The sequence below is a fragment of the Cupressus sempervirens genome, chromosome 2 (assembly GCF_028749045.1).
Source record: "Cupressus sempervirens isolate cs-2001-9-10 chromosome 2, ASM2874904v1, whole genome shotgun sequence".
NCBI lineage: Eukaryota > Viridiplantae > Streptophyta > Pinopsida > Cupressales > Cupressaceae > Cupressus > Cupressus sempervirens.
Window position 1 is genome coordinate 41,793,065 of NC_143119.1, and position 22,664 is coordinate 41,815,728.

At 33.5% G+C, this 22,664-nt stretch overlaps 1 pseudogene; it reads right to left on the bottom strand.

The window, feature by feature from the left end:
* Positions 1-8,836: 8,836 nt before the first annotated feature.
* LOC149570975 (poly [ADP-ribose] polymerase 2-like) overlaps positions 8,837-22,664 on the bottom strand; it is a 101,128-nt pseudogene continuing 87,300 nt past the window's right edge.

Genomic DNA, 22,664 nt, shown 5'->3' on the forward strand with positions numbered 1-22,664 from the left:
GACAAATGAAATAAATGAAACTATAAAATTATTCCATAAAGTCAACCTAGTGGATGATGAAAAATATAATCAAATACAAAAGGAAATTTCCAAAGACAAGCAAAAACACCACCTACAAGATTTTGGCTTTTGTATAGGAAAACCATTTAATTCCATTGTCCAAGAAAAAGGTCACTCACAGAGAATATACTTTTGAAATATTTTCCCATAAAAAAAAGCCCCATAGTTTAATATTATTCAAAAGAAAATCCAAGAGAAAACAAAAACATATTGTAATTTTAGCATGTTACAATTTTAAAGAAAGTAAATCAAAGAAAATAATATAAAATAAATTTGTGATGAATGTTTGTGTGGAAGGGTGAGACCCCACATGGGCCCCACCTCTCCCACTTCCCAACATTCCTTTTCTTATCTTTCCCTCACACCACCTTTTACAACTTATAGTAAAGTTATATATATATATATATATATATATATATATATATATATATATATAAAGATGTAATTGGTGTACCCTTGCTTGGGTGGGCCCCCTCCTTATTGTTGTTCCCACTTTGCTAAATGGAGTCTCCCTCTTAAAGAGCCACCCACTTGGAGAGTACACATGCCAAGGTTGCAAGTGCACCCACTATTGGTTATAGGCGCAGCAGCCGAGAGAAAATAGATGAAGTCATAAATGTAGGGTTCCCAGCGGCCAAGCAAAATTGCCTACTTGGCCATTCTTTTTTGATTCGCCAAACCCGGTAAATGCACCTTGAGTAGCTACCCAAAGGGTGGGGGGAAAAAGGTAGATGGGGGATGGCGAGAAGGGAATATAGTAGGGTAGGTTAGTTGGTTCATAGGGTATATAGGATAGGTAGGGGGAGGGAAAATAAATAAGTAGGAGTTTAGGAATTTTTGTTATTGATAGTTATATATATATATATATATGATTTATTATATATGTTGGGTGGATATTTTGAAACCAACAATTTTGTGAAAAATCCAGTCGCAAAATAAGATGACCAGCCACTGCATGTGAGACAGACTCTCCTACCTTAAAGGGAAGGCCCCTCCTTCTCACCGTTCCTTGGATCAACTCAAAGTAAGCAAGAAGTTGAGAGATTTGTCAAGGATGTTACTAATACTCTTTCCTCTTAACTTTCAAGAAAGAATCCACTTACTCACAAAATGAGTAATGGGCAAGATAAGATATCTAACTACAATTTTATCTAGTAGTTGGAAATGGTGATACCAATAAATTAACACTAACTTAAAGGCTAGTTGAAAGCGTATAGGTTTGGCTCTAGGTCTCATTTTCATCCATTCCATAAGAAAAGCCTCTACCATTGGGGCACAAAGACTTCCAGAAGTGTATGATCTCTATTCTATAAGAAAAACCTCTACCATTGGGGCACAAAGACTTCGAGAAGTAGGAAAATGATAACTATTTTTCATGAATTTGAGATGGTAATACAAGCTACAACCAAAGCTTCTAGTTTATATATCACCATAATCACTCCTAGTCAAAGCTTCGGCTCCTATTGCTTCTTAACTCGCTATGCTCTTATTATTCAACACACAATAATAACATGAGTCAAAGATGATAGGCACAAATTACAGTCAAAGATGTTGTTGCTTCTTTTGATAGTCTTTGACTCTCTTTGATGAATTATCCATTGTCATTTGAAAACTTGATGTGATCAAGCTTTTTCTCATTTGAGTTGTCATGAATTCTCCTTTATCGATTGGCACATTATGGAGTCTTTGACACTTCAAAGACCTTCTCGATGATGTCCGGATGTAAACTTGGAACAAATTTCCACCAACACTTTTAACTTCTTCTAAGAAAAGTGCTTAGCACATTCCTACATGAACTCAGGTTCTTAGACAACCATTGGAAAAATGGAGACCAATGAATTACTGCTTCTTTGATTTGAAACATGCCTTCTTTACTAGATGTCTTTATTTTTTTAGAAATTTTGACATATATTGACTTGCTGCAACATGAAAGTTTCAATGGGATTGACTCCATCATTGGAAGATATGGATTCTAACTCCATGATAATATTGGCAAAATGGATCTGTGAGGAACAGTATATTCAGAGTACTGATTAGATACTCATAGAACATATGTAATGAATTGGATGTGAAATAGAAAGTACATGTGAAGGGCTAAAATGAGACATGAAAATGCCAAATACATGGTCTCTTAAGGCAATAGCATGCATTAAAACTTGAAAACAACCCCTATTGATCCAAACATATGGGCTGGAAATGCCATTTTTTGAGCTTTTTAAACAAAAAGTGCATTTTTCATGCAAAAAATCTGGGTCGTTTTTGCAAAAACGTGGCTCACAAATGCATATATATTGATCATTTTTTTCTTTTGAATGCAAAAACAACTTTCCCAAATGCATATAAATGTACCCAAATGCAAAAATGTGGCTCCAAAATACAATAAAGTGAATGAAAAACCCAAATTTTTGGGCGTTTTTAGCAAAAACGTGATTCATAGAAGGCATGAAATGAAGCATTTTTCACATCTAAAGGAAAAAACGTGTTCTTCAATAGAAAATATATGGATTAAAACCTCAAAAAAACTTCTATTTGAGCCAAAAAGTGATCAAACTTCCCCAAATCTATGCGTTTTTCACAAAAACGTGGCTAAAAAATGTCATCAAATGAACCATTTTTTTTTGCATGAGATTCAACGCTTAGGGCATCATAATGCCAAGAGATACAAAAATGACCCTCTTCTTGGGGATTTCAAGCCATATCATGGGCAGATCTGCTCATTTTTAGTGAAAAAAATGTTCTTGGAGAGGAAAAACATGAAGTTTTTTGCCCTTCTTTCTTCAAATTCAGCTTCATCATTTGCAAATGTATGAAACATATGCAATACATATTTAAAATCATGTTTCAAGGCAAAAACACATTCTCCAAGTGCAATTACATATTTTTAAAACATCCAAAACTCACTCTAGGAAGGTCATTGCACATTTTAAAAACTCAAATATGCATTTTTCACTCTAGGAGGGTGAGTGCATATTTTAAGTCAAAGGCATTTACATGCTTTTAGTTCAAAAACTCATTCTCTAGGAGCATTTGCATATTTACATGCAAATGGGTTTGAAGGACATGTTTGCACAACTTAAGTAATCAATTAAGCACATGTTTATTTAATTTTTGAAAAAATGTCACTTAATTGAGTCATAAATAATATTTACACTATATATTTTAATATATAATGTGCAAATATCATTCAAAAAGTAATATTTATTAAGATGTTTTGAATTAAAACTCAAAAATTAAATCAAATTATATAATTAATATAGTCACTTAAGTGAAAAACTAAAAAGCAACTCAACTTAAAAATATCGCATAAAGTGCACTATAGTTACTTTAACAAAAAATTAAAATGGTAAAGTAACTTAAAAACATAACATAAAGTGAATTTATGTTATATTTTTCAAAAAGTGAATGTCAACTTTAAAATATAACATGATATTTTAATTCATGCAGTTGCACCTAGAGAGTCCATAATTCGGGCACAAAAATGATCATATCTTTTGATTGCCAACTCTGATTAAGCCCTAAGATATACAAATCGAAAGAAAAATTGAAAGCAATAACTTGAGCAAAACCAAAAGACCAAAAGCCAACAAACACACACTCGAAAACAAGAAAAAAAATGTTGAAGGCTAAAAAAATCAAGCATAGGCTCGATAAACAAAAAAACAAAAAAGACTTAACAAAAGCCTTCAATAAAAGGATCCATTATATCAATTAGTATTGATTGGTTGATCAATACTAACCAATTAAATAATGAATTAAACTCAGAGAAATGCGAAACTAGTTTGAAAAAGTTTCATACTCTTACTTAAATTTTGTGGTGACAAAATGCAAGACAACAACTGACTCTATCTGGGGAATGTTACTCGTTCGTTCTTGGAAACAAAGAGTGACATATAATCTATTTCTCTAAGTGCCTTCATCCACTCTATTAGGCAATAGAGTTAGGCGACAAAAGAAAAACTAATCTAATGTGACTAAAGAAAGACAAATCTAATAAAACAAAAATGTGCAAGCACTCTTATTGAAAACAAAGAAAAACCCTGCTTAATTAAAACTAGCCAAAAATGAAAAAATTTAGATGAAACCATTTACTGGCTCAACAAAATAGCTTATTTTTTTCAGTATCTTGCAGTACCTTGCATGCTCACATGCAACTTCATATTGATGGAACACAAATAACTAGAGCAATGATGTCAAAGCCTGATGTAATGCCTCTTGGAAGAGATGGACGAATTCACCTTTTTGAGATGAATCATGTTTACTATTGCTCAAAGAAAGGTCCATGAATTGAAACTGCTCTTCCAAAATTGAACAATCTTCTCTGTGTATTTTTGAATGGTATTTCCATGTTCAGATACATGTGGAATCTCTAGCTTTCTATTAAGCCTTCTACCACGCAAGATTTTGGATTGGACATCCTCTTGATCAAACAAATTCTGAATTTTTCATGTCTATTGCAACTTTCTTGACTGGTTCATTAATCACCGACACCTTAGGATCATCAAGAAAACCTTGATCATATGATTTCAGTAATGACATAACAGTATTGCCTACCTCGACATGCTGCTCACAAACTTCTAACTTTGGAAAATATTTATAATTTATGAGAAATTCCTTTTCAAGCTCCGAGATAGAACATTTATGCAAAGTGTTCCCAAGTTCATGGCCTTGAGACACAAATACATCATTTTTAGCTTGATTAGAACTTTCTTGCATGCCAACTTTTATGACACATCCATCTTGAACCTTGGAAGAAAAAAATTTCATCATCTTTTCATAATGAGCCTTTTTAGACTGCATTCACCAGATATGAGAGTCGCTAGCTATATCTTCTTCCTTTTCCTGGAAGAGAATAGCAAGATCACTAGTTTCAGATACATAATGCTTTACTATTACCTTCACTAATGGTGCTTCAATTACAAGCTTCTTAGATGGTGAACCTAACAATTTATTGATTCCCATCAATAGACCTATGAGGAATAGTTGGAAGAGGCCTCCTTTGTATATCTTCATGATGAACAAAGAATATGCCTTGAGCTATTTTCTTTTTGAGGGCAAGTATCTCATTTGCTAATCTCTACACCGCAGGATCCATCCTTGTGCTGGAGGAAAATGAGTTAGAAGAATAATAACTTTCTTCAAATCCACTTGCTACAATTCTTATCTTCCCATCAAGAATAAGATCATCTTCAATTTCAATCCCCAATGTATGTGCAGTTGCAAGAGTATTCAAGGCCTCTCCCCTTAATAGAAAACTGACTACAAGAATTTGAACATTGACAAAGAAACACTTTAGATTAGCAATTGTGATAGAGCACATTAGAAGCTTTCACTATAATTTGTGCCTATTTTCTTTGATGCATGTACTTTTTGTGTGTTCAATAATAGAGCATAGTGAGTTAAGAAGCAACCAGAGCTGAAGCTTTGACTGGGAGCGATTATAGTAATACATCAACTAGAAGCTTTCATTGTAGCTTGTGTTACCATATCAAATTCATGAAAACTAGTTAGAATTTCCCTACTTATCATAGTCTTTGCACCCCAATGGTAGTGTTTTTTTCTTCAAAATTAGACAAATAAGACTTGAAGCCAAACCGATATGCTTTCAATCAGCCTTTGAGTTGGTGTTGGTTTATCGGTATCACTGTTTCTAGCTACTAGATAGAAGTGTAGTTAGAGATTTCATCTTGACCATTACTCGCATCGTAGGTAAGTGGATTATTTCCTAAAAGTTAATGAGGAAAGAATATTGGTAACACCCCTTACAAAATCTCTCAACTTCTTTCTTACCTTGAGTTGATCCAAAGAACGGCAAGAAGGGGGAGCCTTCCCTTTAATGTAGGAGAGACTTTCTCTCACACACTATGGCTGGTCTACCTATTTTGTGAGTGGATTTTCACAAAACTATCGGTTGTAAAATAATCACCCAACAATATATCAAGATATATATATATATATATATATATATATATATATATATATATATATATATATATATATATATATATATATATATATATATATATATAACATATGTATTATATGTTATTTAACATATATACTATTTTGTATCTGTATATTGATTTAAATAATTATTTATATATATAGATATTATATATTAATATATAATGTATTACTCATATTATATTGTATGTGGACTTAATACCTTAGTTATTTACATAATGCATAATGTATGAGTTAATATATATTTAATACTTTATATATTATGTACTTAACTTATAAGATCAATTATATATTAAGTGCCACTTTATATATAGGACTTGTTGGTCTTAGCAACCTAACTTTTCATAATTATCTAATGTGTCAATTGTATCAGCAATACATGTGAGCTCAATTATTAATAATGCAAATTGTCACATAGGTCTTCCAAGAGTTTCAAGGTGGTGCCAGATTGATAAAGAAATGTTCATTTAAATGAATATTAAAGCAAATGGAAACCTTAGCCTCGTGGTAGCTTCATTAAAGAAATTTCATTATAGGTAATGTTTAATTGGAATTTGATATTATTGAACCTTAAGGTAAATTGGAAAACTTAAAGCATGATGTTTAATTCATGAAACAAAAATGTAAACCTTCAACCATGCCTCAATCCAACCATCAAAATATCAAATGTCAACTGAAAACCTAAAACCTAAACACACTATAATGTAGTCGTACAATATGGAAACTTGTAAAACATTCAATTAGTCATAACCTAGTTGCAACTCAATCTAGTATGTGTGTAATTAACTCAATTTTAGCCTTTAAAACAAAAAATTGGTGTTTTTTTTCCTTGAATTTTGTGCATGACAAAGAGCATCATAAATCTATGTTGGAGGCTAAAAAGACCGTCCTTGGTTGTGGCATCTCAAGCACATTCCTTTATATGTAGAAATGCATTTCTAAAACCCATATAGGGCTTCCTAGAGAAAAAATGCAAATTGTAATGCATGCATTTGGGTCTTCACGCACATTAATTGGTTGGGTATGCAAAAATGCCTCTATTTTCAATTGCATTCTAGGGCATGTTTTGAGCATTCGAGAACTCATTTTTCTTCTCTAGCAGCAAAAACATGATGATATTACAAGTAAAAGAGAATACAAAACACTTTCCTAAGCTTCATGTAATGTCCCCTTTTTCTAGCCATTATTCTTTGATGCGTCATTAGCCCTTTTCACCATGGTTTTGTGGGCTAATTAGGAATTTGTAAGATTAGTGTGCATTTTGACATAGGCATCTTCAATTTTAGATAAATTGGAGTCGAGATACAAGCTATTTTATAGTAAGTCAGCATGGTTTCTAGATACTTACTATTTATTGTAAGTCGGCAGGGGTCCATATTTCTAGTATTGCAGTATTGGACCTAAAGCATCTTGTCGAGAGCATTCTGACAAGCTGTTAATAGATGGATCTCTTAGTTTGACATGGCATTTATTTTAAAGGCAAAAGAATTAATAGTATATTTATTATATGAATTTATTATTAAAAGGAAACATTATTTGAAAGTGGAATAAGAAAAAAAAGAAATAAGAAGAGTCAAGCAGAGGAAAATGACGAGACATGAAAATGGCTACAAGAGGACCTTTAGAGGTTCATTCTCTTCATGCTTGGTTTATGGTTTTCACTTATCATTTTCTCTCTTGAAGCGATATTTGGGAACCATTCAGCTTTCAACCAGCCTGAGGATGGAAACCCTCAAGCCAGGATACAATGGAGAGAACCCCATTGTTCGTTGGAGACATCACACCAAGTGTCTTGTGCCTTCACTCTATCTTTATTATCTAGTCTGACTATTGCTATTGTATTTAAGATGGGAATAAGTTATGTTACTGTACTGCTGAATTTATAATGCAATAACAAATGTGAAGTTGTTTAAATATGGGTATTTGTTGGTTAATGAATATTCTAAAGTTTTTGTTGCATAAAACCATCTATTTATAATTTTGAACTATAAAAATTCAGGTGGGATATTACCATTGTAACATGGAGACACATACCCCCCATTTTGCCCCACATCTTGAAGATGGGGATGCACATGGGACTTTGGGACTCCATCTCCAGCAGCATCACCAAATTCCACCACCTATGTCAAGGATGGGGGGACGTCCCGGTGTTGACTATTTGCTGATTCAACTATTTATGTTCAACGTTCGATGTTCCACTTCAATGCAATGTTCAAAAATTTACTCTTTTACATCTTTATATCTTACATTGCAATACATCTTTTCATAAGTAGCATTTTAAGTACCATATGTATAGTATATACAACCTCCTATCCCTTGCCATCGTCCCCCTGCCATCCCCAAATTAAGGCCCCTCTATCCCCCTGTCACAAAAACTTGTTACCCCATTCTGTCGTTCCCCTATCCTCCAAGGTGGTGTCACCATGGATATTACATTTCAACAATTTTTAAAAAACTCATCTATGGCATGCGTTGTGGTTTTTAAAACTGTTTTTAATCTTCTACATCAAAAATGCTTAAATTTCTAAATGTTTTTTGAGTTTTAAGTCATGTATGCTAGAAGATTTCCAATGCCATGCATACACATCTTTTTGATATCAATGTATGAACATAATTAGTATATATATATATATAAACTTACCTACCAATGTTAATGTTGCAATTAAATGAGGTCAAAATTTTATATTTTGTTCTAGAATATAAAATTGTTGGAGTGCAGTTGGAGATAGAAAATGGTATTTTACTCATGAATACAATTGTGTCTCATTGTGCATCTTTTAGATTATGCAATATATCATGTTCTATGCTGAAGATTTCAAATTTCAATAAACAATAAACCTGCAAACCTAAATCTGAAAACAGAAGCAAAGTGTTTCAGTATATTCAGAAATAAGTTCCTTTGAGAAATGAAAAAGGGTTGGAAATTTTGGAAGGAGATCATACAACTTTCTTCATGCATTTAGGAAATAATCAGTACCTACTAAGATACCAAATATCATTTCTATTTTGACATTCAATTGCAATGCTAATTCTCTTCAATACTTCATAACCCCGTTGCAAAGTGTTCAATTAGATTAAAGCCAATTTTTTCATCTTAAAAAACAAGCAATATATAATAACTTTAAATATTTTCAAAACTAATAAAAAAGGTATCGCACTGATAAAAGCTCAAGTTTAGAGTCTCACAAGTTGAAAACAAAACTGCTAGCTTTGGATGCCAATACAAAATCAGGCATCAATATTCCTTAAATATAAGCTTACCACCCAAGATCCCTAGGAACACTATGGTATTTATGAACAAAAGTATGCAGCATATATTGCTTAGTTGCGGATAACATATGCAACATATATTGCTTAGTTGCGGATAACTCAAATCAAGAATGTCAGGAAAATATTTGGCCATGTACTATCTACTTGTGCACCCAGCAGTGTCAAATCACATCCGTGCTTACATATATACATGTATATATGTGTACATCCATATCCATATGCATACACACACACATGTGTGTGTCTGTATATAAATATATATATATAGTCCTTAAAAATGTTATAACAATTACCGTCAAGATGGTTGACTTGCTTAGCTTGCCAAGAGGTAGTTTATCAGCATTATAACCTGAATATACATAAAATTGGACTGTTTACTTGGCTTTTATATTTTAACTAGGGAAAACAAAGTGAGCACATCATTAACGACTCATTGAAAAAATTTATTGTGACAATTATCATTTTCAACTAGGGAAAATAGACTAAATATTTTTACAAATCCATTCACATAATTAAATCAATAAATAAGGGTTACCAAATTTGTAATTCTAAACTGAAATCCAGAATCGATTTAGAATCACAAATAATAAAATAGTAATTCCCACAATCTGTTAGAGAAAGTTCCACATTCCACTTTTGTAGTTCTCAACTTACAAGCAAATATGCATCTAGCCATCAAAGATGTTTTTTTTAAGTTCTTTAAAACCAATAACATTTAATTGTATTTTTGCAAATATTCAATTTATTTAGAATCAGGAAAAATATATCCATGAAGCACGAGAGTAAAAGACTTTACCTATTGCCATCATTTTTTGTTTCATCATGTCAACATTACAAATGACAGATATAAACTGTGCAACACAGTCATCTAGCTTGCTTTTTCGAGGTTCATATTTTCACAAAGAATCAGTTGCATTCATTTCAACCTGCTGGAGAGTGACAATTCAGAGTTAATACAAAACAATTGAAATCTTTGACATAAGAATTTAACAAATCCAAATAGCATGCTACTAAGCCTGGCAACAAAATCACAATTCTGTAGATCAATCTACCTACATTTTTTGTATCATCTCCTTCATAATCCATTTCCAACCATGTGTACTTTCTTGGGTAAGAAACAAAATTGTGTCGATCAGACCAAGAGTTCTTGGTCTTGTCTACGAATTTCATTTCAAATTCTGAAATTGCATCATTCCATGAGCCAAATGGACCAAAGAGCTTATCTTGACCTCTAATACCAACTCTGCCCCATCGATTGTATACCATATATTTTCCACCACTGTCATCTTCTGCAAATTGTCAAGTAAAGCAATATTGACTGAATCTATTGAACTCTTCAACCAATAACATCTATTGAACACTTCAACCAACAGCTAAAGACATTAGAAAATGTGACCATCATCTATTTTCAAGAAAAAATCATAAGCTATGTTCTTTAAAACTTCACAAGTACTATATAGTATGCATTTTTATGGTTTTAAGGACTGAATTGTTCCCATGGATGGGGCATGTGTAACTACTTGTATAAATGTTGCATAGGTTGACTTCACATAAAAAGGTAATGTGTGGGTACATATATCATTTTGTCCAAGCCCTTTCCAAGAATAAACCACTTCAAAAATTAAAATATCTAGGTTGAAATTGCTAGGATTAAGGGGATATTGTATGGATTACGAGAGTGGTTGGCACTTGGATTGGATGTTTATGTGTTGCACTAATGACTGCTTTGTCATTGATGTCAACACATATGTGTTTGAGTTTATGTCAGATAGCGTTTCTGTAAATTGTAGAGGTTGATTTGATGAGCGAGGATAGGATATGACAAATTAAATATGCTGGCTTTGATTCCTATTTGGAAATATGTTCAGATGCTATATCTGTGCTTGCATATATTAATATGAAGGATTGGACTAGTTACAGTTGATTTAGTAAAGACTGGTAGCAGGTCAGTGTGCAGGAAACAAGTTGTTGATATTTCAGTTGTATCTAATGAGTGAGATGGAATCAAGGTGAGCAAGCTTAGATCATGGTTGAAGACATGTTCGTGATGCTATATTCGTGTTACCAGATTCTAGAGACTTCTTTATGGAGGTCGCCAAAGTGTAACATGTGATATGTTCACTAATTGTCAACTCTTATATTGGGATTTATTTTGGAAGTTGTGAAGTGTGTTGTAGCATATGGAACTTTATTGTAATATCTTAATGAGGTCCTACATAATTAATTATACATCTAGGAAGCCCAAAAGGCTGACTAAATTAGTTATAGGACAAGGTATAAAGGAAAGATTGTTTCCTTGGGTTGTATGTATCACATTGTGTTGTATTGATGCAGATGTAGTCTAAGGATGTGAATTTTATTAGAGCAAAGTAGAAGATTATGTTGATGCCGATTTGAGAACTGTATTGGTAATTATGTTGCACAATTGGTTAGTGGCTTTGGATATTGGCAATTAATTAGATTTTTTATTTTGAAATCTATTTTGTAAAACAGTGGTGAATCAATTTGGATAGTGGGTTCAACTGTCTTCCTTATTGCTCCTAATAGGGCTAGAATCTTCTAACAGGAACTATATGTATTGATTGTATTGTATTTGGCTACTAACAAAGTCACATCCTTTCACAAGGAACTTCACCATTAGTAGATCATATTATGAGTTCCATCCCCACAGAGGTTTTCTATTTGATCAAGAGTTTCCATAGTTGACAAATCATTGTGTATGTTCTATATCTTGGCATTGTGCACATTATTGGTTATTGTACTTGGATTTATTAAGTTGGATTTAACTTATAGTTGGCATACAACTGATTCACCCTCCCTCCCTTTCAATTATATTGATGGACTTTACTTTCAAACAATTGGTATCAAAGCATCAAGTCCTTGATCAAGAAGCTTTGTAGCTTAAGGAGATCCATGGGATTCAGAAAGGAAAGTCTTAAGCTTGATGGATGTCATCGGTAAAATTGTCTATCAGCCGATGGGGCCCTTCGAGAAGGTTCTTGTTGTGCATGTATCAACCGACAGGTCCCTTCGAGAAAGTTCTTTTTAGGTAGCCGATGGGCCCTTCGGTAATTGTCATGTAGCCGACGGACCCCTTTTGGAAGGTTCTTCGAAAAGCATTTATACACCCTTTTAGGTCATTGTAAATCATCTATATATAATGTCTTTGGCATATGCGAACAATATAAGGAGTTCTTCTATTCTTGTCTATTATCTGTATTCATTGATTTCTTTACCCACTACGGTAAACATTTGAAGCCATTGCCCAATGGACTTGGTACACAGGCAGATGGATGAAGACTAATGCCAAATCAGTTGAACAAGTTGAGAGCGCGGACAACTACACCAAGGACCCATCCTACTGTTTAGTATTAACATTTTAATGTAATTGGGTTATTTTTTATTTGATTTTTGTTGTATTGTCGTCCAGAGATGACTTTTTTTTTTAGGGGGGATGATGTTGTTGATAAAATTGTTATCAGCCGACAGGGCCCTTCAGGAAGGTTCTTGTTGTGTATGTGTCAGCCGATGGGTCCCTTCGGGAAGGTTCTTTTTAGGTAGCCGACGGTCCCTTCAATAATTCTCATGTAGCCAAAGGACCCCTTTGGGAAGGTTCTTCAAAAAGTATTTATACACCCTTTTGGATCATTGTAAATCATCTGTATGTGATGTCTTTGGCATATGCGAATAATATGAGGAGTTTTGTTGTTCCTATCTATTATCTGTATGCGTTGATTTCTTTACCCAGTACGATCAGCCAACGGGTCCCTTCAGGAAGGTTCTTTTTAGGTAGCTGACGGGCCCTTCGGTAATTGTCATGTAGCCGATGGACCCCTTCGAAAAGTATTTATACACCCTTTTGGGTCATTGTAAATCATTTCTATGTAATTCTTTTGGCATATGTGAATAATAGGAGTTCTATTGTTCTTATCTATTATCTGTATGCATTGATTTCTTTACCCAGTATGGTAAACAATGGAGAGAACTATGACAACTAAAAGGACAAGATGAGGACTCACTTGCTATGCATGGGGATAGACTATTGAATGGCTATAAAGACTCAAAAGAATGTGGTGGAAGAAAAATATCTAGATTCTTGCACTGCTGAGTAGAAGGAACAAGTAATGTATAATGTGTATAGCAGAGAAGCACTAATATTTGCACTTCCAAAATATGAATTTGTTGAGGTAAAAGGTCTACATCTTGCTTATGATATTTGGACAAGGTTATAAGCACTTTATGAAGGAGATGTACATAAAAAGAAGTCTAGGTTACAAAACTGGAAAACAATGCTTGAGAATACAAGAATACGAGAAAATGAATTGATTAGAGTATTTTCTCGGAGGATTAATGAGATTTTTGCAAGCATTAAAGGTTTTGGTGGAGCTATAATAGAAGATGAGGTATGTTATAAAATTTTGAGATTACTTACTCCTGCTTATGAGACCATGGTGTTATATTGAAGAAATTATACCACTTATGCCAATTTTTAATAGGCTTTTATTCAAAAGTTGCAAGCATATCAATCGAGATTGAAGTCTAATTAACCTAGATCTAAGACTGCTTTTAGAACTAATGTACATAAGGTTAAAAGGGCACTAAGAAAAAGTGCAAACACTAGCAGTAATTTTGCTAGATAATGGGCAGATATATGTGAAGAAGAGAAGAAGATTAATGAAATTCTTTCACTGATTATAAATTAAGAACCTAAAGGTAAGAAAGATTTTGCTTGTTGGTGTTGCAAAGAATTTGATCATTTTTCGTATCAATGTCCTAAAAGAGTAAAGAAGGTGAAACCTAGAAAACTTTACAAGTCAAAAACCCCTAAAGATTTCTTTTATGCTAGTGATGATGAGTTTGATTTCAAAGTGATAAACTTCATAGACAGTAATCATGAAGATAGGATTTGTTGCTATTAAGGAAGAAATTCACGTAAAAGAGAAAAAGCACTATTATCACCTGTAGAAAATGTTATGAATAGAGAGACAAAAATAACAATTACAAGCAAATATAAAGAATATCAGAAAAGAATAAAACGCACAAAAGAGAACACAAGACACAAAGATTTAACATGGTTCACCCAATCCCTAGGCTATGCCAACCAAATGACGACTCTAATATTCTTATTATCTAGTGATTTTAACCTAGTTACAATCTGCAACCTCTTGCAACTCAATACCACCACAAAAAGCTACTAAATCATCGTCACACATCATAAAATCCCTAACCCTGAGCCATTTTATACAAGCATTTTGTCACTTACAAAATTAGGGCTAGAATGGGTCAATTACAACATGCTAGCTGATAGCCAAAAACAAATCCATGTTTTGATTCATTTTTGTATTCTCATATCTATTAACCATTTATCCTACTGAGCAAACATATCTTATATCTAACTCATTCAATTAGCAAATTTTGTAGCAATTGCCTTGTGGGAGATTTGTTTTCACCAATTATTAGCAACTTCATCTAACTGACGAGTACTCAAAATTCTTGCTAGTTATTGGTCATTTAAAAGGCCATGGTTTATCAATATATTTTTAGTTCAACAATCACCAATAATCACTTCTATATGTCTTCACGCTAGTATTCGACTATTACAGCATTGTTAACAACTAGACTTACAAGAAAAGAAAAAAGGATTATAATTATTTGCAGTGTATGCATTGAAATTATATCATTACTAGCCGATAGCCAAAAACAAATCCATGTTTTGATTCATTTTTTTATTCTCATATCTATCAACCATTTATCCTATTGAGAAAACATTTCTTATATCTAACTCATTCAATTAGCAAATTTTGTAGCAATTTCCTTGTGGGAGATTTGTTTTCACAAATTATTAGCAACTTCATCTAACTGACAAGTACTCAAAAGTCTTGCTAGTTATTGGTCATTTAACAAGCCATGGTTTATCAATATATTTTTAGTTCAACAATCACCAATAATCACTTCTATACGTCTTCAAGCTAGTATTCAACTATTACAGCATTGTTAACAACTAGACTTACAAGAAAAGAAAAAATGATTATAATTATTTGTAGTGTATGCATTGAAATTATATCATTACTAGCATAGTCAACATTTGCATCTAGAATACCAGTCATCTATAGTTATGTGCATACATTTGGAATTACCTATAAATTGCATTTCATTGAATCTACATGTGTACGTGCATTTGTATATTCTAATCATTGCATTACTTACTTCTTTATAAGTATAGTTTGTATTAGTAATTCAATTGTTCAAAGTAGAATTGTGTTTAATTTAATTATTTGTAGACATAATCAATTATGATTTAGTTTTATAAAAACCATTCTCAAAAGGTTTTACTAGCGCACACACGCATGTATGCATATATACATACATACATATATGATATATATAGGTATATATGTGTAAATGTGGGTCTGTGTGTGAGAGAGAAAGAGAGATGACTACACAAATTTTAGATAGATATGATAGATAAATTTATTAATGTCCAATAAGAGACCATAAAGGTGTAAGGGACTAGAAAGAGTACAAGGTAACAGCCAACAGCAAGAGCACCAAATAGTGTCCGTGGAAAGAACATGCAAGAAAGAAAAAGAACAAAGAACAGTATCATAGTATCTTAAAAGTGATTTCTGAAGCATTGTCTCTCAAGCATAGTTGAAGAACAAAGCCCTTTATTAACCCAAGGCTACATGTCCAATCTCATACTAAAATAGGGTTTGAAGAACTTAACCCTCCGGTAAGTAAAGGAAGATTTGATCTCAACCTCAATGCCCTAAAAGTAGAAATGGAGATGTGAGATCAAGCAGTTGAAGACCATCACCTAGGTCTTCTCAACTTCACAACTAGTTATCGCGAATCACAGGAGGCCATCTCATCAAGAAGTCATTGAAGCCCCTCCAAGGAAGAAGCCAAATGAACCACATCCTCAAAAAACAATAAAATAGAGATCAAAATCTGGTGTAATTAGCAACCATCTCTTGGGAGCACAAAATCCTCGAGGAAAGCCTCAAGCTTGTTGGTGTAGATACCCAAACGAGTGGGGATGAGTGAGAATCTCTACTTCACACCAATGGTGACTTGAATAGGATCTGAAAATCCTTGTGAAGTCCTAAATCTGCCAACAACATGCTCAAATAAACCCATAATAGTTTTCAAGAGAGTCTACGAGATTTCAATGCCTCGAAGTCTTTTGAAGAGAATTGTCTAATGAACAAAGTCAAAAGCCTTCTGAAAGAGCCTATGAAACAACATCAGTTTTTGTCAAATGATGTCAAGCCACCTCAATTATAGTTCACAGAGTCAGATTGCGGCCCATGGTCTAGAAATTTGGGGGGAAACTATTCTACCCCATATCCTAGCAATGTCATCAATCAAGCTCCCTGGATAGAATATTGTTCAGCATGGTAGCATAGTGTTTGGAAAACATATGCCCAACCACAATGGTCATGTTGTTATCAAAGTCCGAGATTGATCTAGACTTATAGATCGAATAGATAATATGTCGGGACCAGGAGTTGAGAAAGTCAATTAAAACCACTATGTTAGAGAGCACATGAGGAAGGAGCCCAAAACTATAATAACAAGCTTGAAATTCTCTACTTGGGATCACTCCTTTTCTATTGTCCTAATACTTTTCATGCATCTTATAGCCTCATTGATGCTAGAGAATGTGAAGAGGTGGCAACGAGGTGAGGGTGAGGTGGAGAGCGGATTGGTCAAGGATATCATAGAGAATAGAGGTGTGGGAAACAAGGGAACTGAGATACAAGGTGGAGGGGGAAGGGTGGCAAATAAACAAGGTATGCTAGAAGAGCTTCAAAGACTACAGGAAAGAGGCACAGATGGATCTACACTGCATTAGGAAGAACAACTGCTCTTGTGGCATAGAAAGAAAATGTGGGCAAGCCTCAATTGGATGAACAAGGAAGGAAGGGTGGAGAAGGACAAGCAAATCGAGTGGTGAAAGAACTTGTAGTCCTCGTAAAACCATTGGTGTGTTGGGAAACTGCTCTTACTTTTGAAGCTATGGGACAAGGAGGAGGTGTGGTGGGGATTGGAGAGGGCGGACTCCCACAGCACGGCTGCAAGCGAATCAAACATGGACGAAGCATCCCAAGAATTAAAGAAGGATGTTGAGAAAGAAGCCGCTTGAGGTAGCAAACAAAGAGGTCACGTTGACTCTTACTAAAGCAAAAGGAGGTATAAGCGAGAGGGGGAGGGGGGAGGAGGCAGGCTGACGGGGCAGATATTGTTGTCCCTAATGTAAAGAATATTGTACATGCAGATTTTATATGAATGCTAGATTATTATTCTATTTTGTGAGTTGTCCTTATATTTTATAATTTTTGTTGTTTTTTTGTGTAATTACTAATTTGTGTTCAATATCTACAAACTCCACACTAAAAACCCTAACAACAATCGAAGTGCAAATTCTCCAAACTTGCATATGAAAGTTGCAAAGAATTTTTGTGTCCATTATATGATACATTAATCATCATTTCTGCTAGCTATCCAGCATTATTCAAATGAAAATCGGAATCACCTTCACTTTTGAATGTATCTTATCTTATCTATCTTATCCATCTAGTATGCATCTAAGACTGTTCAATTAATTTTCAAATTCTTCAGCTTAATTCCTTTGGGACAACCTTTATGTCTCAATGCAAACAAGCCCAATTGTCGCCATGTCAAAAAAATTGATCTAGTATGGTTCATGAGAGGATTTAATTTCTCAATTATTCATATACAAGGAAATGTTTATTTCAAAAAAATAGAGCACTAGAATGCTTGATTGGAAGAGTGTGTACAGGAAGAGCAGAATTTTTCAGCTGTGTAAAGCGGCCCTTTGCATGTGAATATCTAATAACTAAAAGATAGATGTGTAGAAAAGGAGTTGGGGAAAATAGAAACCAGTTTCATACATATGAAATCTATAAGATTGTGATCAAAATATTAAATATTAACAAACTAACAAAAAAATCTCTATAAGGACGCATGATGTTAGACCTAACATAAACTACCTAGCACAAATTTGGCTCAAGTGAACCACAAGGAGTGCAATTGAGGGAAGAATTATTGAAAAGTCTATACAATTCTACTCTGGCATATCACTAACTTCCAATAGCTATTAGCTTAAAACTTATAGTGAAAAAGTGACTTTCATTATCGTTTTCAAACTCAAAATGAATAAAAACTTAAAACTATTTATTGAGGATGGCAGTAAGAAAAACATCACTTATCATTGTCCAATTAAAATAAAAACACCCTGAAATTTCTTCAGGACAAAAAAAACTAAGACAGATGTAAAAGTAAAAATTAAAAATTCTTTTGATTTTTTCAAGCATCTTAAAAGGATAAAGAGCGCACCTAAAACTTCAATAACATAAAACTTGTTATTATTTTTAGTAACATTCGTCTGATTCAGCATTGCATCATAAATATTGTCCCCCTGAATATATCAACACATCAAAGATATGGTTATTATTTCAGATTATGGCAACTAGACATAATGTATCAAAAATAAACCCTTAAATTTCTCATAAAAACACTAATTGACTCGAACACCCAACAAAAGAATTTTAATGATTGTATGAAAGATCTCCAACAGGAATTCTAAGACAAATAGCTAACTGCATTTGGATTTTTAATTTGACTAGCGTATGATGAGAAAATCTAGTTTTCCTGTGGTGTTTGTTATTTATGATTTTTTAATTTTTTTTTTCTTGTTTTCTGATTTCTTTGAATGTTTTCTGATCTTCAAATATAATGCTTAAGAAAATAAGAGGAAATGCTTATAACAGATTAACTGCAACTAACAACTTGCATGGACACCAAAAAAATATGATTTGATTACAGTTGAACAATAACTAGCAATCTATACCAGGGTTGTACGGCTCAGTATAGGGGAATCAGCAACAATGGAAATACTAAACAGCAGAGATTTGATCTGGAACTCACTGTGAAGCCCAAACCCTTTCAGGGAAATTGATTTTCTTTAAGTTCTGATGACAGAAAAAATTGAATGGGACTAGGAATCGAATTTTAATTATGCATTAAAAGCTACGTTACAAGCTAGGACAATTGCTCATGTTTTCCAAAGTATCATACAGTTTTATGCGCACTCATCCAGGCAGCATACTCTTTATGAATATTTGTTTTTATTTTTAATGGGCATACTCTTTTATGAATATTAGTTGAATCTTAACCTTTCTACACCAAAAGAGCATACATAATTCTCCTTTGTTCAAAATAAAAAATTACACTCCTTGTGAATATCCCACACCCTACAGCTTGTGAATATTGCATTTTGCAGGCAATAATCCTCAAGAGGACCAATATTAGATGTTCCATAAGGTCTCTAACAACTTCTTTCCATGTTAGGCACTGCAACATAGTTATGAAAAAAAATATTAAGAGAATCGAAATATCTTCATAGTTATAGCTACCCCTTTCAAAAGTCAGTAGGCAACAACAATAAATAGTCTTAATATTTGTAGATTTCCTTCTCAGATAATGGTAAGAAACATCTATGTAGATGTCAGTTGCTCCATTGATATTTGCCTATTTTAGTCAGAAATGTCAACAAGAACCTTTATAAACAATTCCAATGAGGAAACTCTTGTAGGGAAAGCTCAATAGTAATTGATGCATTCAATATATGGCTAACATTACACTTTCAAGGAAAACTACACTATAGACACACAAACGCGCACACACACACACACACATAGATATATGCAAATCTATGCAAATCAGCCTTACAGGACTGGACAAATCTTGTTAGGCAGCCTTCCAGAGGCTTGTGGCCTCTTTAGGCAAAAAAGAGTACAAAAATAATAATTTTAAATGTTTTTTTTTTTTTTTTGGGTATGCATGCTAAGTCTAAGACTTAGAAAGGTCATTCTATCACTTGCACACACAAACAAAAGAGAAAAAGGGCTTGAGAGAAGACTATTGGGGTTTTACAAAATAGATTAGCAAATCACTTGGCTCTCATATATCAATTGTTGATTGCTTGTGCCAGTTTGTAACTTGCATCTAACCATGGAGAGGACTTAGAGAAGCATTTGGAGGAGGCTTCTACAAAAATGAGTTGCATTTCCATTTTAAGAGAAAATTTGAAGAAGTTACATTTCTTTGTGTTGTTTTGTAATTTTTTTATATTTATGAATCTTTATTTGTTTACATTTGTTTTAGATTTTAAATTTGTTCCATTTTCTGTTGATGAAAAACTTGAAAAGTAAGAAGCCCTAGTATTTTTATATTTGATTTTCTATATTGTAGATGCTTTTTTTATTACTTATGATATATTGCAGCTGCATCAACATCATGCCTCAGCCCGAGAGTAGTGGTTCCGGGCCTAAATCTAACCCTGGTGAAAACCCTATTGTAATATCAAGGGATAAGGCTTGGAAACATGTCATCCCTGGCCACAAAAAGGAGTTTTTACATAATGGCACTGCATGTTAACATATTATTGGGGAGGCATTAATAGTTTGAAATATCGCCTTCAAAATAAACTGAGGTGTGATGCTAAACAATGCAAAGCAGCACCCCAAGATTGAAATATCTCTTTTAGAGGCATCTCAAGAGAAAAAAGAATTAAGAAAAAAGAAACGCAAAGAAATAGCATACTTAGCTAGTCAAGGCTCTTCAACTTATCATTCTCCTGTTCCATCTACTACTATTGTTGCTACTTCTACGGGTGTGAGCATTGGGCCTCGGGTTTGTAAGCAAAAATCCACTAGATTCTATCTTTCTTCTATGCACAACTCTAGGTGCACATCCATTGCTTAAGGCCATGGGTTGAAATAAGGAGAAGCATGAGAAAGGAAAAAAGGAACTTGGAGAATTTTATCTTTACAACCACCTTCCATTTAATGCAGTAAGTTATTATTTTAAATTTTAATTTCCATGTCTTACTTCTCTTGCTATCAAGACTCAAGAATATGCTTATTTTGTTTATTTAATTTGATTTAAAACTTATTAGTGATATAATAATAACTTAATAAGTATAATTATTTTTTTACTTAATTGTTTTAAGTCTCCTTATTAGAAAATTGTGATAGATGTTACAGTTTATGGTCTAGGGTTGAAAACCCCTAATAACGAGGAGTTAAAAGGTCATATTTTTAACCCGATAGGTGGCTGATGTAAATGTTTGAAACTGAGGAGTAGTGTGAGGTGTAGAGGACGAAAGGTTGCATCATCATGACCAATAGTTGGACTGATAGAAGAAATAGAACAATACCAAATCTTTTTGTGTTCTCACCAAGAAATTGTAGATATTCAAACTTGTACTTAGAAAGTTAGAAGTTAGTAGTAGTACTATAGTACTCACTAGTAGTCAAGTGTTGATTAAGTTTTTAACCCATAGGACTTATGTTATGAATCATGATTGATCATTGTAGTAAATTGCTTTATTTTTTTTCAAGTTCCATATTGTTTTTGAAATCAATTGATGCCTTAGGGACAACAAAAAGAGCAGAGTATCTTTGTGAGGTAATGAAGTGTCAAAGGAGGTGGATGAGGAGAATGTGGTGCAAATAGTCTCAGACAATGCAGCAAATTATGCTACTGCAGGTAAATTTCTTATGAAGAGGTGCCGCCACTTGTTTTGAACCCCTTGTGTTGCTCATTGCATTGACCTCATTTTGGAGGATCTTGGTAAATTTCCTTTGATAAAAACATGTGCAAAGCAAGGAAGGAATATTTGTAAATTCATATATAATCATGCTTGGGTCCTCAACCTTATGATGCAATACACAAAGAAAAAAGAGTTGTCTCGTTCAAGGGTCACTACATTTGCAAAAGAAAATTATCACGTTGCAATCCTTGCTTAAGTTAAAGGTCGGTTTGAAAGGCATGTTTCTATGTAAGGAGTGGATAAGATCATCATGTGCAAAGACCAATGCAGGGGTTGAGAGAGTTGATCAGGTTTTTTATGAAAGTGGCTTTTGGCAACTGTCCAAGGAGATTGTGGAGGTAATTTTCCTTCTTGTCCTCATTTCCATTTCATTTCATCATTTTTGTTAAACATTTGCTTATGTTCATTGTTCATTTTTAAAAGAAAAACTTAAAATTTAAAGATTAATGTTTCACCTATAACAATGATTACAGTTCATAGAGCCTCTTATTGTTCTTCTATGTATTGTTGATGGAGAGAAGCTCTTAATGAAATAAATTTATTGAGGTCATAGATAGGGTGAAAGAGACCATTCAAGCTTTTATGTAGGGAATCGAGATAAACATGGTCCCATATGGGTTTTCATTGATAGGCGATGGCACAATCTACCTTACATGCCTATACATGCAGCTATCCACTTCCTTAACCATGCATTCCAATTCAACCCAAGTTTCAAGGTTGATGATGAGGT